Genomic DNA, 17,287 nt, shown 5'->3' on the forward strand with positions numbered 1-17,287 from the left:
TTGGATTCTGATATTGCAGCAACTCAGTCATATCTTCAGGCTCTAATTCTAATTTTAGTTCTCTTGATATTTCCCCTATATCTGCAATTACTTCCTCCACTGAAATCTTGAACCTCTGAGAGTCATCTACGAAGGCTGAAATTAACTTTTTCCAAACTCTTGTTAATGTTGGTATTTTGACCTTCTACCATAAGTTGTAAATGTTTTTAAGGCATCTAGAATGGTGAACTCTTTCCAGAAGATTTTCAATTACTTTGCCAAAATCCATCAGATGACTCACTGTCTACACTAGATGTAGCCTTATGTAATGTATTTCTTAAATAATAAGACGTGAAAGTTGAAATGGCTCCTTTATCCATGGGTTGCAGAATGCATGTTGTGTTAGCAGGCATGAAAACAACATTAATCTTCTTGTACATCGTCATCAGATCTCTTGGGTGACTAGGTGTGTTGTCAACTAGCAGCAATATTTTGAATGAAATCTTTTTTTTTTCTGGGCAGTTAGTCTCAACAGGGGGATTAAAATATTCGTAAACCATGCTATAAACAGATGCGCTGTCATCCAGGTTTTGTCGTTGCATTTACAGAGCACAGGCAGAGTAGATTTAGTATAACTCTTAAGGTCTCTAGGATTGTTGGAATGAAAAATAAGCACTGACTTCAATTTAAAGTCATCAGCTGCATTGGCCCCTAACAAGGGAGTCCACCTGTCTTTGAAGTTTTGAAGCTAGGCATTGATTTCTCACTAGCTATGAAAGTCCTAAAGGGCATCTTCTTCTGATAGAAAACTGTTTTATCTATACTAAAAATATGTCACTTAATGGAACCACTTTTGTCAATGATATTTGCTAGATCTTCTGCGTAACCTGCTGCAGTTTCTACGTCATCACTTGCTGCTTTGGACCTCACACTTTTGTTTTATAGAGATGGCTTCTTTCCTTAAACCTCATGAACCAACCTCTGCTAGCTTCAAACTTTGCTTCTGCAGCTCCCTCATCTCTCTCAGCCTTTATAGAATTAAAGAAAGTTAGGACCTGCCCTGGATTAGTCTTTGTCTTAAGGGAATGTTGAAGGTGGTTTGCTCTATTCAGACCATTAAAACTTTCTCCATATCAGCAATAGGACAATTTTGCTTTCTTATCTTCTGTGTGGTCACTGGAGTAGCACTTTTAATTTTTTTTTTTTTGCATTCATGACTTGGCTAACTGTTTGGTGCAAGAGGCCTACCTTCTGTCCAATCTTGGCTTCAACATGTCTTCATCACTAAGCTTAATCATTTCTAGCTTTTGATTTAAAGTGAGAGACATGCAGCTCTTCCTTTCACTGGAACACTTAGAGGGTATCTTAGGGTTATTAACTGGCCTAACTTCAATATTATTGTATCTCAGGAGTAGAGAGGCTGAGAAGAGTGAGAGAAATGGGAACAGTTGGCTGATGGAACAGTCAGAACACACACACCGTTCGATTACATTTGCCATCTTACCTGGGTGTAGTTTGCGATGCCTCAAAACAATTACAATAGTTTCATCAGAGCTCTTGGGTATAATCAAAGATCACTGATTATAGAGCACCGTAACAGATATAACCACATAATAATAATGAAAACATTTGAAATATCCTGAAAATACACAGAGATATGAAATGAGTGCAGGCTGTTGGAAAATTGCCAATAGACTTGCTTGACACAGGGTTGCCACAGACATTCAATCTGTAAAAAATGCAGTATCTGCAAAGCACAATAAAGTGGAGCACAATAAAATGAGGTATGCCTGTGTTAGGACTTTGTGGGGAGCCACCTGCATAGGATATCTGGACACCAATGGGTTAAATTTTTGTAGAAAGTCATTCATCATTCCTATTGAGTGGTCACCAGGCAAGGGGCTGCTCTGGATGGACACAGTTTCTCCTACTTAGAGACTGGTTTTGTTGGTAGGACTTGAGTGCCCATAACAAGAAGTTCTCTGTTGAGTAAAAGCGAGGCAGTTGCCTGGCAAAGACTTTTGTTCAATGTTGTTCCTGGGCTCGCAGACCACACCCCTTGCACCTTTGCAGCATATTCATTGGGGTGTGCAGTGGGAATGAAGGAAATGCTTATTGAAAACCTGCCCAGTGTCAGGTCAAACTACAGAAAACCATGCCAGATCAAGTGTGTTTCCTCCCTCACCTCCCTCCAAATCCTCATCATCCTCCAGCTTTAAAAACACACACAGAGTCTCTCTCTTCCAATTTTATGCACAACTGTGAACACCCTAAATCAGCACCTGGGATGAAACCTTCACTAAGCAATAGCAGCAAAAAGCCCAGGGCTTTTCTCATCTCCCCTGGTGGAAAATATTTATTTCTTCCCAGAGAGGATGGGGAAGAGTTGGGGGAAGGAGTGGGTTGTCTTTCTCTCTTGAATGGGCTCTGTCACTATTAATAAAACTAAAATAAAGAAGGAAAATCCCCATATTTCATATGAGGTTTTCATATTGGAAGAGGCCGGGTGACTGACTATATGTCTTGTGATGCTTCTTTCCTGGAACAAAAATTGAAGCACATATAAGTTCATTTACTGAAGTTCCTGCAAAAAGTAAATGACAAAATGAACCTTAAAATTTGAGGTTTTTCTGATTCTAATAGTTATGATATTTCCATTCTTCCAAAACATATAACTTTTGGGTCTGGCTCTAACTAAAGATACATTGTGAGCAAAAGAAAAAAAATGGGCCATTTAAATTTAGCACTGAGACTTGGTGTATACAAGACAGGGAATGCATTGTGAGGGAAGAAATAAATCCGAATGCCCTTTTTGTTCTTTACTGCCACTCTCCTTCTCTCATATAAATGCTCTGCCCGGAGCTCAGGCAGTGGTTGGATTTGGGAGGGTTAAGGGATGTTAACTAAAATCAGCAAAGCAGAGATGAATTTCAATTCCATTAGCGCTCAGCCTAAAAGCACTTACCTTCATTTGAGAGAAGCAAAGATCAAGTGAAAGACAGTTGCCAGATCCTTCGCTCATTTCCTGGAAGCTAATGGACCATGAGGGGAAGGATGTTTATGCAACTATAGATGCAGCCAAAGAACGTGCTCTTAAACTGTTGTCTGGGGGTTACAAATGTGCCTTTCTTTCAGAACACGCTTTCTCTGTGTGACAAAGTCAGGAATTTCAGAGGCCAGTTCCATCTTTCCTTTTAGTTTGATTCAGATGTAGGCATGGGTGTAGTCTGTGGGTAGAATAAAGACATTTTCAGACATTAAAAAAAAAAAGAGATATAGGCATGGTATTGACTGATTGATTGATCAGTTTATTTAATGAGCAATAATTAACTAGCTAAGAAGGAATTTCAGAAGTCAACCTGAGACCCAGTATCTCTCAGCTGAGTTCTTTAATTAGAGTCAGTGGGTCAATCTCAGGGTGATTGATTGACTCACTCATTTATTCACCTATTTTCCATTTTGTAAGTTTGTATGCTTGGCAAAGTACTTGGTCAATGTTTCAAGACACATGGTTTTTATCTTTCTCTCTCTCAACATATTGCAAGGTTGAACATTATTTATTAACAGGGTATTGATGATATTGCAAAAATGTATAACTATATTAAACTTGTAATTTATTTTACGATGGTAATTTCTTAGAATGCAGCTAAAATACATAATGAAAAAAGGGTAAGTTTAAAGAAAAATTATAGAGATGAGACTGAACTATGGTAGAAATTCATAAAATAATTTGTAAATGATTGATATTCAGGAAACATTTCTATGTGCTGTGGGGGATACATGGAGTTACCTTTCCTTGAAGGAGTTTACACTTAATATGAAAAGACAAGACAAAAATCTTACAGGAGAAAACCTATACTATTTTGTAGATAATATACTTTCTAAGTTCAGAGGAAGGGCAGGGATGGATGAAGTGGAGATGCATTGGGAGGACTTCATGGGTGATGTGGAATGTGGCTGGATTTGAAGGATGGGAGGGTGTGAAGGGGGGAGATGGGAATGAAGAAAGAGGTATAAAGGGAATGTGGGGAAGAATCATGGGGTGCACTGTTTAGAGGGGGAATGGACCCATTATCTTCTCCTGAACCTATGGTAGACATACCTGAATCAGTATTGTGGACATTTGCTGGATTAAAAAAATACTTACTTATTTGTTACTCTGCATCTATTTTTACCTCCTTGATAATGCTTGCTTTCTTTTAGGGCATTAGTTGTTTGTCATTTATGCTGCCTTGACATGATTTTCCATCAAGGTGCCTATGACCCTTGGCTAGGTGGTAGGCATGAGATCCAAATTGGCCCATTGAACCCTCTTTGGTGAATTTGAGTCTTTAAGCAAAGGTAGGCAATCCAGGTGTTATTAGCTCATTTAGCTTTGCGGCTCTGCCCTACCAGAGCTTTTCATCAGCTTCTTTGGAGTCCCTGGCTCCTGGACCTTCTGAATCTGGTTCTCAGCCGTTCCCTTGATTCTGTGAGCTACCTCATATCCTTGCAGTAAATCCTCTTTCTGCTTCAGTTAGCCAGTGACCAGCTGGGGTTTTTAGCTGCAAGCAAGAGAAAACAAACTCTGGCTGACTTAAACAGAAAAATATTGGGAAGATATCAAATGACTCACAAAACTGATGAAAAGCCTGGATCAACAAGTTTTAAAAAGTAGATGAGAAGCAAGGGAAACTGCATAGCTAGAATCATAGCCAAGGTCATGTCACATGGAAAGTCCGTCAAGGATGTGTTGCTGCAACCCTGGGCACCTGGTCACTTCCTTTGGACACTGAATGCTGTCCCTTTCAGTATCCTTTGGCCTGTCCCTTGGCCACTGCTGGACACTGGATGCTGTCCTTTCCACTACCACCACTGGGCATTCGAAGAAGGTAATTCTGGTGCTACTCACACCAGCTTCAAAGTCCTAGTTAGAAGGATCTGATTGGCTAAGCCTAAAATGATTAGTTTCTAAGGCTGGAAGATGGATCTACCCTCTCTCATATAGTGGTAGATTTCTCAGTTACAGAAAAGGAGTTCAGATGTTGGTGAAAAAACTCTAACAGACATAAGGCAGTGGTACTGAGGTGGAGGGTCTCTGGTGGATCTGACTCTTCTCTCTGACTTGTCACTTCTTTCAAATTTTGAGCTGAAAACATTAGCTAGCATTTTCTGTAAGAAGCCTCACAGACTTATAGGTTAATAACACTAGTAGTGTTATCGATGATGATGATGGTGATAATGATAAAAGCAGCTATTTATTGAATGCCTCCTATTTTCTAGGCATCCTTTTAGGTGGGAATGCATATCATCTCTAATTTTGAATCTTCTTGATAACTCTGTGACATGGTTTCAAATACTCTCTTTTTACAGGTGAGAAAGTGTAGTTTAGAGGGTTTAAGATCACTCAAACACATGTGCCACGGCAAGGAATGAAATCCTTGTGTGTCTGACACCAAAGGCATTTGGCATTTCTTTTTCCTTTGTGAAAGTGTCCATTGAGCTTTTTCTCCTCAAATGTGGCTAAGAAAGCCATCCAAAGGTGAATTTGTACATTGCTTATCTGATTATGGATCAGGACTGACTGCATCAGCGTGGCAGTACAAAATGGTGGAATTACCTTCCCTCTGCAGTTGAGAAGACAAGAGATTGTGCCCATGCAGCCATCAAGCCTTCCAGTTATGTATTCTTTTAAATGTCATTACATACATACACAGAGCCAGCTTGAGCTCTCTTGAAAAATCTTTGAATTGTGGATTTTTCATTAGAGCTATATCTTGTAGCTTTAGGGTAAGTAAAGCAGTGGGAAGAGGAAGGAGTAAGGTTTACCAAACAGAGGTTTGGTAAAAAAGATTTAGGTTTTTCTGCATTCGAGATGTGCTGGAAAAAATAAGATATAGGTTACCATCTGTTTGATTGCAAGACAAGAAATAAAAATAATTTGGAACGCTGTCCTTCAAATTGTAATAACTCCATGCTTGCCTTTGTTATCCCAAGAAAGGGATAATAGAGGTTATGATCTCTCAGTAGGGCTCTGCTGGACATCCTTTGTGTACTAACCGCTTTAAATGATATCAGGCCCTTTATTCCAGCCACTTTGACAATTTGAGGCTTAGACCAGCTTCAAGTAGCGCCAATCCAAATGCTCCTCTCTCACTTCTTGCCATGGACCTATCTGACCTCATGATGTTGGCCCCCTATGGAAATAGCCACAACCCTCAAATGCAAAAGAGCCAATGCCCCATGGTACCACCCATGACCAATGGGAGAGAGAGACTGAGAAATAAAGAGCTCCTTCTTTATTTCCCTAGTGGATGGCGCAGAGATGCACTATAATAGGTGTCCAGGAAGGTTCTGGAAAATCAAGGAACCAGTATCCCCTAGTAGTGATCATCTCAGTAGCAAATCCTTGCACTGACCTCCTTTCTTTCCTATTTCATTTCCCTTGTCCTTGACTTCTTCCTGCTTTCAGGAATAATGTTTCCAGATAAATTATGCACACTTTTAAACATTTGCGTCAGGTTCATTTTTAGGGGGCAACTCAGGCAAAGAAAGATTCTAAGCATAATAATAATGAGTAACTCAAATTTGCTTAGTATTTTGTAATATACTTAGCTTTTGCACACAATACTCTTTTATGTGCACAACAACCTTGTATAGGATGTGGTACATGAATTGTTATTATACCTCTGTCCTAGGCTAAGATTTCAAAAGGTAAGGTGGTTTAATCAAGGTCATACAGAAGTTAATGGTAGATATAGAAAAAAGAATATTGTTTCTTGAGTTCTTAGTTCAGTGTTCATTCTACTCTGACTGCATTTAGAGTCCTGGAACACTTCCCAAGGATTGTGCAAACTGGAACAGTATTCCAGAATTTTGCCTTTACTGGACTTCAATTATCAGTATATTAAACTACCTGGTATGTGTAGATTAATTATTCAATGATGGTATGTGCCCATTTTATTTTCAATCCTATGTTTCCTGAAATCTTTCTTAAGCAAGTGTTGAGCTATTTCACTTCTATAGGTTTAAAATTTATATATATATATATATATATATTTATTATTCTTTAAGTTCTGGGGTACATGTACAGATCTTGCAGGATTATGACATAGGTATACACATACCATGGTGGTTTGCTGCCTCCATCCCCCTGTCACCTACATTAGGTATTTCTTCCAGTGTTTTCTCTCACCAATCTCTCCACCCCCTGTTATCCTTCCCCTAACCCCCCAGCCTACAACAGACCCCAGTGTGTGATGTTCCCCTCCCTGTGTCCATGTGTTCTCATTGTTCAACACCCACCTGTGAGTGAGAACATGTGGTGTTTGGTTTTCTGTTCTTGTGTCAATTTGCTGAGAATGATGGTTTCCAGATTCATCCATGTCCCTGCAAACGACATGAACTCATCTTTTTTTTGTGGCTGCATAGTATTTCATGATGCATATGTGCCACATTTTCTTTATCTAGTCTATCATTGATGGGCATTTGGTTTGGTTCCAGATCTTTGCTATTGTAAACAGTGCCACAATAAACATACGTGTGCATGTGTCTTTATAATAAAATAATTTATAATCCTTTGGGTATATGCCCAGTAATGGGATTGCTGGGTCAAATGGTATTTCTATTTCTAGATCCTTGAGGAATCACCACACCACCTTCCGCAAATGGTTGTATGTGAGGCTAGCCTGTTTTATAAGCAGCCCTTTTGCTGGAAAAAAAGGCAGGAAGAAATTATGATAACATAAATAGTTGCCATTTATTGAGAGTCAGCCACTGACTGACTCAATAAATAAGAGTCAGTCAGTGCTTTCCAGGTTATCTTGATTAATCGTCAAAAGGATCCTGTGAGGCAGGTATCATGAATATCTCCATTTTGAGAAATGGAAGCACAGAGAAATTAAGCAATGTACTCAGGGTCACACAGCTAGTAAGCAGCATAGTCAGCATTTGAACACAGGCAGTCTGAGTCCAGAGCTCACTCTCTTAAACATTATGCTATACTGCCTGCGAGAAACAAGGTATTTGGTATTGATCATTTTGTCATTTCGCATCGAATGATTACTGCCTAGTTTCCCTGAGTCTGGAAAACGATGGTAAAAGACTGTTCCTTCTGCTGGAGTACCACTTCAGCTCTGTTTTACAAAATACAGCAAGTCATGACTATATCGAAGTTATCACTCTGCCTATAACACTAACATCTAACAAAGAACTAGAGAGGAGGGTTATTTGGAACTTTCTCAAATATATGGAGTTTCTTATAGGTGAAAGTATGATGAACTATATGAGAAAATATAGGCATCATGTTAAGAAATTAGTTCACGTATTTTGAATTCTCATATGTATTAGAAGTTATTTCTAAAAAAGTAAATCATTCTTATGTTAAAAAATTAAACATCAAATTTCTAATGAATTAAATAGAAAAGATTAAGTATAATATTAATAGATAAGAATTGTGGAATAGAACATCTCCAGGTAGGTTCTAAGTATTGAAGAGTAGTAATTCTCGAACAGAGGAGGGGAAGAGGTGAATCAGAATCACATTATATAAGTGGGCATGGTCAGGCGGGGATCCTAGGAGAGGCCAGCAGACTGGGGGGCACTCAGATCAGACTGACCCTGTCCCACAGGCAAGACTGTCCAGGTCCAACAGTAAAACAATAACATATGCTGGCAAGGCTGTGGAGAAAAGGGAACACTTATACACTGCTGGTGGGAATGCAAATGAGTTCAGCCATTGTGGAATGAAGTTTGGAGATTTCTCAAAACAACTTAAAATAGAACTGCCATTCGACCTAACAATCTCATTACTCTGGTATATACCCAAAGGAAAAGAAACTGTTCTGCCTTGAAGACACATGCAGGCGTATGCACATTACAGTACCGTTCAAGATAGCAAAGATGTGGAACCAACGTCGATGTCCATCAATGGAAGACTAAATAAAGAAAATGTGGTACATATATACGATGGGATACTATACAGCCATAAAAAAGAATAAAATCATGTCCCTTGCAGCAACATAGATGGAGCTGGAGGCCATTATCCTAAGTGAATTAATGCAGGAACAGAAAACCAAATATCACGTGTTCTCACTTATAAATGGGAGATAAACAGTGAGTACACATGGACACAAAGAAAGGGGCAATAGAAACTATGACCTACTTGATGGTAGAGGTTGAGGATTGAAAAACTGCCTATTGGTTATTATTTTTATTTATTTATTTATGTATTTGGAGATGGAGTTTCACTCTTGTAGCCCAGGCTGTTGTGCAGTGGCATGATATTGGTTCACTGCAACCTCTGACTCCCAGGTTCAAGTGATTCTCCTGACTCAGCCTCTTGAGTAGCTGGGATCACAGGCATGCACCACCACGCCCAGCTAATTTTTTATTTTTAGTAGAGACGGAGTTTCATCATGTTGGTCAGGCTGGTCTTGAACTCCTGACCTCGTGATCTGACCACATCAGCCCCGCAAAGTGCTGGCATTACAGGCATGAGCCACTGCACCCAGCCACCTATTGATTATTATGCTCATTATGTGGGTGATGAAATAATCTGTACACTAAACCCCATGACACACAATTTACCCATGTAACAAAACTGCACATATACCCCCAAACCTAAAATAAAAGTTGGAAAGAAAAAGAAAACTGCCACCAGTTAAAAAAAAAAAAATCAAAAGAATCACATGCTGTGTATATACCACAGTTTCCTTATTCATTTGAATGAATCCTGCCATTTTCTATGACATGGATGGACCTGGGTGACATTATATTAAGTGAAATAACCTAAATACAGAAAGAAATATATTGCATGATCTCACTTATACATGGAATCTTTAAGAAAGGATCAAATATATAGAGCATGCAACAGTGGTTACCAGGATTAGAGAGTGGGAGAGGAAATAGAATGGAGAAGGTCAAAGTATACAAAGCAGCAGATATGTATGATAAACCAGTTTGCAGATCAAGTGTACAAAATGAGGAAGATAGTTACTAATAGTGTATTATATTAGGACTTTTGCTAAATGAGAAGATTGTAGTTCCTCTTGCTATAGGGCAGAAAAATGGGTAGCTGAAATCATAGAAATGTCAGTTTGTTTCAACATCATGGCTATTTACTACACGTATGTATCCTATAACATCATGTTGTATATCTTAAATATACACAATAACATTACATATATATATATATATATGGAGATAGGGTCTTACTCTGTCACCCAGGCTAGGGTACAGTGGTGCAATCTCGGCTCACTGTATCCTCAACCTCCTGAGATCAGGTGATCCTCTTACCTTAGCCTTCCGAGTATAGTCTTCCGAGACTATAGGTGCATGCCACCATGTCTGGCTAAATTTTGTTTGTTTGTTTTGGTCAGGACAGGGTTTTGCCATGTTACCCAGGCTGGCCTTGAACTCCTGGGCTCCAGCAGTCTGCCTGCATGGGCCTCTCAAAGTACTGGGATTACAGGCATGAGCCACCATGCCCAGCCCCAATCAAATTTATTTTAAAAAAGAGTCACATGATGAGGATTGTTCTTCAAGGTGATTATAACCAATTTTTACTTTTTTTCAGCGATGCAAAGGATGTTCTATTTCCCCACATCCTCCATAATGCTGGTGTTACCCAGACTTTCTGATTTGGCAAATCTGGTACATATGAAATGGATCTCGTTGCTTTTTAAATATTAAATTTCTTAAATGGAGGAGGTTATTTATGAAGCATTCTTTGACCTTGAGGCCTTGTTAATAAATCAACTTCTCTTCCTACACCCTGCCTGCCATTTAGGCCATGAGGGTTAGAGTCACATGAGAGAAGACAGCATGTACTGTCTGGAATGGCAACATTCACAAATAGGGATGAAAGACGGTACAAGGTGCAGGTAATTCTTACCAGCAAGAAGAGGAAGGAGAAGCATTTCTTGTAGAGATTAGAGGGGAGAGAGCAGAGAGGACAAAGTCTCCTCCACTCTGCTATCCCCCAGTCGCCAATGGCATGGGGTCACCTGAGGTGAGCCTACTTAATATCCAATAAAACAAACTTGTTTTTTTCCCCTCACATATGATTTGCTCTGTGTAAAAATGGTAACCCATATCCCCAACATCGACATACCTGAGTTCCATCTGCTAAGCCTTTAGCAGAGTATCAGGTGCTATGCCAACTAACACTTCATCTGCACTGTTTATCCAAACTGTCATATAAGAAGTGGGACAATGGGATTTTTTTCCTGCTTTTACATATGAGGAAACTGAAATATGGGAGGTAAAGGAACTTGCCCAAAGCCACGCTGGTAGTTGCTATTCTAATCCAGAGGTGACTAACTCCAGACAGGCCCCCCTGACCACTGAATGACCCACACTCTAACTGAAGTGCCGGTTGGTGGTATATGGTAGAATACATTTGAATACCATTTCCAGACTTTGTGGTCGGAATAGTTCATGGGACCTTGAGCAGGAAGAGGTTATACATTTTGGCAATCGATTCTATCTTGATTGCCTGGGATGAAAATAATCACTCCAAATAGAAGCAGGCAATGATTCAGGAAGCCTTCCAGGATATGCTAGATTCCATCATCAGGTGAAGAGTTAACTAAAGGATGATCGAGGATAGTCATTAAGAACTTGGGCTCTGGCACCAGTTAGACAAAGCTTTGAGTCCTGATCTATGTTTTGTTTTTTTTTTTAAAATAACCTTAGGCAAGCCACTCATCTTCTCTAAGCACTTTTATGATCTGTAAAAAGTGGATAATTATATATGCTATATACCAATGTACATACTTGTGAATTAAATGAGATACTGTAAGTGAAGTCTTTTTTGCAGTACCAGGTATACAGTAAGTGCTACATAATGGGAGCTGTTAGATAATGTGATGGTAGCTGGGAGGTCTGGCAGTATGCAACAACCACGAGTAGTACCTAAGAAAATTGCTGCTGACTTTTGCGATGTGAAGTCACCATGAGGAAAGTTTGATAAGTAGTCAATGGACATAAAACTTTGCACTTTTGGAAAAAGATCTATCGTACTGACAGCATTTCATCTCAAATACGCATCCACATCTGCACACCTAGGTAATGAGTTCAGTTGCCATGCCCATGCGGCTTACCTCAGAAGGAAGGGAGCTGAGGCAGTTTCTTTAATATTATTGCTGAGGGAATGCCTCTAGGGACACCTGTTTTCTTTTATGTTGGCTTCAGAGAAACTTGTGAGGTCAGTACCTCTTTGACTATTTTGAAGGTCTGCTCTTTGGAGTGACATGTTCCCAAGTCTTCTAGAGATGATTTTTAGAAAGTGATGAGAAGGAAACCAGCATTCCAATTGGGTAAAGTATCACAATTTCCTCTTGGGTGGGGAAGCATGTGATTTCTGAATGGGGAAAAGAAATATGATGCTTTGTAATGAGCTGTTCTTTGTTTAAGATAATGGCGCTCTTGACCTGTTATGCTGGTTGATTAATTTTATCACTGTTGGGTTGGATCAGTAGTGAGCCTCCTACCTTAACACTCATAAGGTAGATGTTGGGATGATGGTATTTGGCTGCCTGTCTGGGGAATCACCCTTCATCCGTTGGCTTCATTTTTCCTGGGATATAACTGTAGAGCTAAGCTAACCAACAGAACTGACTGGTCATGGAATGTGGCATGTGTTTTATTGCCGTGTGTGTGTGTGTGTGTGTGTGTGTGTGTGTGTGTGTGTGTATTTCCATAAAATAGCAATTTCTCCATTCAGTCCCTAAGAATTAAAATTTCAAGCACAAGAGGAGCAGAGGCAGTGAGAAACAAGAGGCACTGAAAGAAGAGCACAAGGGAGTGAAGGATGCTGTCAAGAGCAGATGACTATTTTTATTCTGTCTGCCTGAACAGAGAGCTCTTATGATACATTGACTCTGAGAGAGCAGGTGAGACCTGGTGCTCAGATGAGACATGAATGGTGAGGCAGCCACGCACCTGAAAGGTCAAATGCTCATTGTCCTTCTGTCTCAGAGAGCCTGATATTGACTGCAGAGCTCCCTGGTTGTTTCTTTCTTTCCATCAAACTGCTTTTATACAAGAGCCATTAGCCCCAGCTCTTCGTGTCCTAGAAGGAACAGGATTAGAGTGGGTTGGGTGGTTACAGGTACACTTGGAAATGGCAGCTTTTGCCAGTCTATTGCCCTTGGAAAGTAAGCATCAGAGAGACGGGGGCAAAGCCCTAAACACTGCTATAGGTAAGAGTAAGGGGATATGGCATCCTTTTTTGAAGACTGAAAAAGTAAGAGTGTTACCTCTTCCCCTAGCTGCACATTTTTTCTTCTCTCCTATTAATCTTATAGAGGATTAGAGGTCAACCCAGAGCTTCTGTCTGAGCTGACTTTTGTTCCAATAACTATGCCTCATTCTACACGTTCCTGTGTTCTTTTCTTCTTCCTAAGCAGCTCCTCTTGAGCACTTGGTACATTTAAAACTTGACCCCAAACTTTCCTTTCTTTCCCTCACAAACAGGACTTCTAAACCTAAGGGAATTTTTTCTGTTTTCTCCCAGCCTAACTGGTGCCTACTTTGCAGATGTCAGCTGGTCCAGTTTTTTCCCAGGTCCTGTTACTGAACATTAAACCCAGCATTCTCTATGGGTCCAGAGTCATTTGCTTTTTAAAGGAACAGGGACAATGTGCTGTAATTTGTGCGGTCTGTTGCCTATAAAAGGTTGTGAAGGCTTATGATGGTTTCTTTTAAATTGTAACTTAAACGACTGAAATAAATTGCTTTAACAAATGGCCTTGTGAAGCACTACTGTTGTCAAACTAAATTTCATTCTCTTTGGGGAATCCATAGAAGATATAAGTAAAGATGAATGCAATTGAGTCTTTTTAGGCCATTTCCCAAAGGCAATTCTAAGCCCCCAGATATTTCCCAGAAATTGTGGCCATTAAGTCTAAGAAATGGGGAAAGTAGTCTTAATGTGAGAGACTCAGAGGCCTTTAGTCAGGTTTGTCTTTAGGCAAGTTCTAAAGCATGGGAAGCATTGTTGAATTGTAAGAAATTATTTTGCTGGAGATCACAGAATTTGGCCATTATCTCTTGGTAATATCACAGGAAGTTGTTCACTGTAGCTATTTAACAAATGTAAGGAAACCACAGAAATTTAGCCCCTTCTGCAGATTACTACATGCTGAAGTAAAATGCTATGTAGAAGCTCATGAGGGGGTGAGCCTCACCCCTCCTTCAGAATTTCTTTGCTCTAATATTAGTAATCATCCTTCACCCAGAAATCCTTCTCCCACATCCAGGATCATCCATGTTACATGTTGAAGCTTGTTTTTCAAACATCTCTTCTTAGAATGGTGTATTAGTTAGATTTGCTGTGTAACACATAACTCCAAAACATAGTGGCTTAAGAAGCAACCATTTATTTACCTTATAATTCTGTTGGTTAGAAATGTGAGCTGGGTTCAGCTAATTGGCTCTTCTAGTCTGCACTAGATTCATTTGTTCATCTTCAGTCTACTGCCAGGCAGTTTTGCAACTGGGTTGTTTGGTTGGCTTCAGTGGGGGTAGCTTACCTCTGTTCCATATGAAGAGTCTTCCAACAGCTGGTGAGCCCAGACTTGTTCCTATGGCCACTGGGCAAGATTTTGAGGGAGTGCAGATGTGGAAGTTGCAAGGTTTCTTAAGGCCCATGCTCAGAAACTCACACACATCCTCTATTGCCACATTCTGTTAAGCAAGCAAGCCCCAAGGCCCATCCTGATTGGAGGGTTGAAGAAATAAACCCCACCTCTTTGTGAGAGAATCTGCATAGTGACATCACTAGTGATTTAAATGCCAGGAGGGGCATGAATGAGACCATTTTTGTTTTTGAAACACTGATGTCTATATATGTGGGTCTTTTTTGTTTTTGGCCTAGAAGAGACTTTTTCTCCTTTGGGATAGGTTTTTAAGCCAATGGAGGCTTATTCTCTGTAGAACTGAGGAAAACACTAGATTGCATTTTTAAGGAGTTTCAAAAGATAGGCCTACAGTTTAACAGTCTCCATGGGACTGAAGTGCCTTCTTTGCCTCTAATTACCAATGCCAAGCTCAACACAAGTGGTTGATGGGGGTGTGTTCTTACGGATGTTCTCTTTAGTTCCTACATCACACTAACATCATCTCTGCTGCTAGGTTTTCTGTTATCCCCATACTAATATTAAAAACGATTGCCAAAGGACAGCATACCCAAATCTCTATTATCTAATTACATATGTTTTGCTTTCTCTGTGGGGATTCCTAATCACTTGCTCTGTTGGTATTTCCATATTCATTCCATTTGTACTTACTGTACATGCAGATATGACCCAAGGAATGGAGCTATCTTTATGGATGGGGAGGTTTGAGTGAGTGAAACGTTAGCTCACACTGCTTTTTTTTTTTTTTTTTTTGGATCAGCCTGCTTGAGGAGCTGCCTAGTGCCTGTGTGGGGGAAGAGGTAGGAAAGTGCTGTGACTACGCTGATTGTCTGAAGTCAGGATTTCTTATGGAAAACACCTTAAAAATCTTTCCATGAATATCACATCACATACATCTGAGTTCAATGCAAATGTCAAGACAAATCTAAGAGTTGCTTTTTTTTTTTTTTTTTTGATTACTTACTTTTTTGGACTTCCCCCATCTGCTTTCCTTCCTAACATGAATAATCGAGAGTTGGCAGCAGAATACATGCATGGTGCCTTATTTATTTATTTATTTTTAACAGAGCCTGTTGCATGCTTCATTGTGCTTTATGAAACTCTAATCTATTCAGATTATAAATCTTCTCTTTTCCTTTTTGGAAGCAGCTTCCTACAGGACCCAAAATGTAGTAAATATTAAAATGGTAATGCTTTAAAATTATACTGTGGGACTGAAGAGTTAATCTTCTGCTAATAAGGGCCTCCTAGGAGATAGGCACTGCCTAGGCACATTAAATGCATGGATACAAAAATAAATAATTCTCACTGTAATCCTTCAAGTTGGGTTTGGTTGTCCTTGTTTCACTTATGAGGTAACTAAGGCTGTTAGCAGTTAATTAACTTACTTAGAAGAGCACAGGATCACTGTCACTAAACCAGAATGGGAGCTAAGGTCAGCCTGACTCCAGAGTCAGTTCTTTTTCTACTGCAGTAGAATTCTTCATGTGATAATGGTCTTTGACTGCTGAGTCACTGCCACCATCATTTTGTAGGAATGCACTTACTTTTTCCTGGAAGAAGCAGGGCAATTATCCCCTCCTCTCCTTGTCTTTATGATTTCGTGACGTAGCTACAAGATGGAAATCGTCTTTTAAAAACTCACATAGGATTGGAATGGTAGACATCGCACAAACCCAGGGAAAATGCACTGACAAAGTGGGGGACATGAGGTGCGTGGAGAGGTTCAGAAAAAAAGCTTCTCTGCCAATCTTGAAAGGGTGCAGTTTGAAAATTACATATATTAAAACTGAATGCTAAATTGGAAGAATGTACAACATTAAAAGGTTGGCCAGTGTCCGTGTCTTTTAAAAACTCGCAGACATAGACTGTGGCTGGACTGACAATCTCTTCTCTCTTGACCCAGAATTGAGTCTGGATGATCTTGCAAGTCCTTGGTGATTTTATCAAATGAAGGCATCAGGTCAGACTCCACTTTTCTTTTCCTAACACAACTCTTTATTATTATTATTACTGTTATTGTGAGTTGAAATCAGTTATATACATCATAGCTGCTCCTGCGAATCAGATGATCAGCTGTATGTAGGCAGTCCTGCCTCCCTCTGCACGCTGATGCTTCTAGGAGTACCTTTGCTCCAGAGCAGGGTACTTCACTCCATTAGCTTGGTTCTAGCTGAGATCATAGGTTTCACTTCAAAGCTCTTTGGTTCCAGAACAGTATTTCCAAAGGGTGTTCCAGAACAGCACTTCTCAAGTCTGGTAAACTATTGGAAATTAACAACATGCAATAGCATATGAAAGGCTCATAGAAGTGTTGTGTTTAATGCACCTGCTAAACTGTTTAATTCTGGGTAGAAATCAAAAGTTCCATTTTGGACCTGTCATGTTTGAGTTGTGTATTATGTATTTGGAGTGGAGATATCCAGGGAGCAACTGGATCTATGAGTCTGGCACTCAGGGGAGAGATAAAAACTAGAGAGAAATGTTAGAAAATTATCACCATATAGATGTTTTCTAGTGCACTGGGACTCCCCCTGTTATAAACAGAAAGGAGAAGAGGGCCCAGTCTGGAGCCTGGAACACTCTAGGGAACACATGGCCTCAAGGTGTAATAAAGTCACATTAAATAGCATGGAAAACTTACACACACACACACACACACACACACACACACACACACACACACA

At 39.8% G+C, this 17,287-nt stretch overlaps 1 long non-coding RNA gene across 2 annotated transcripts; it reads right to left on the reverse strand.

Moving 5' to 3' along the window:
- Nucleotides 1-483: 483 nt before the first annotated feature.
- Nucleotides 484-15,809, reverse strand: LOC116555109. Of its 2 annotated transcripts, XR_004270378.1 has the most exons (4): nucleotides 15,565-15,809; nucleotides 14,350-14,555; nucleotides 2,945-3,206; nucleotides 484-2,518 (listed from the first exon to the last, which is right to left on the reverse strand). It is a non-coding gene; the product is annotated as an uncharacterized LOC116555109 (long non-coding RNA). The 2 variants fall into 2 exon arrangements; XR_004270377.1 differs by having other exon boundaries at nucleotides 484-3,206.
- Between the last annotated feature and the right edge of the window lie 1,478 nt (nucleotides 15,810-17,287).

The sequence above is a fragment of the Sapajus apella genome, unplaced genomic scaffold, assembly GCF_009761245.1.
Source record: "Sapajus apella isolate SASKATOON/1434 unplaced genomic scaffold, GSC_monkey_1.0 scaffold14, whole genome shotgun sequence".
Classification (NCBI taxonomy): domain Eukaryota; kingdom Metazoa; phylum Chordata; class Mammalia; order Primates; family Cebidae; genus Sapajus; species Sapajus apella.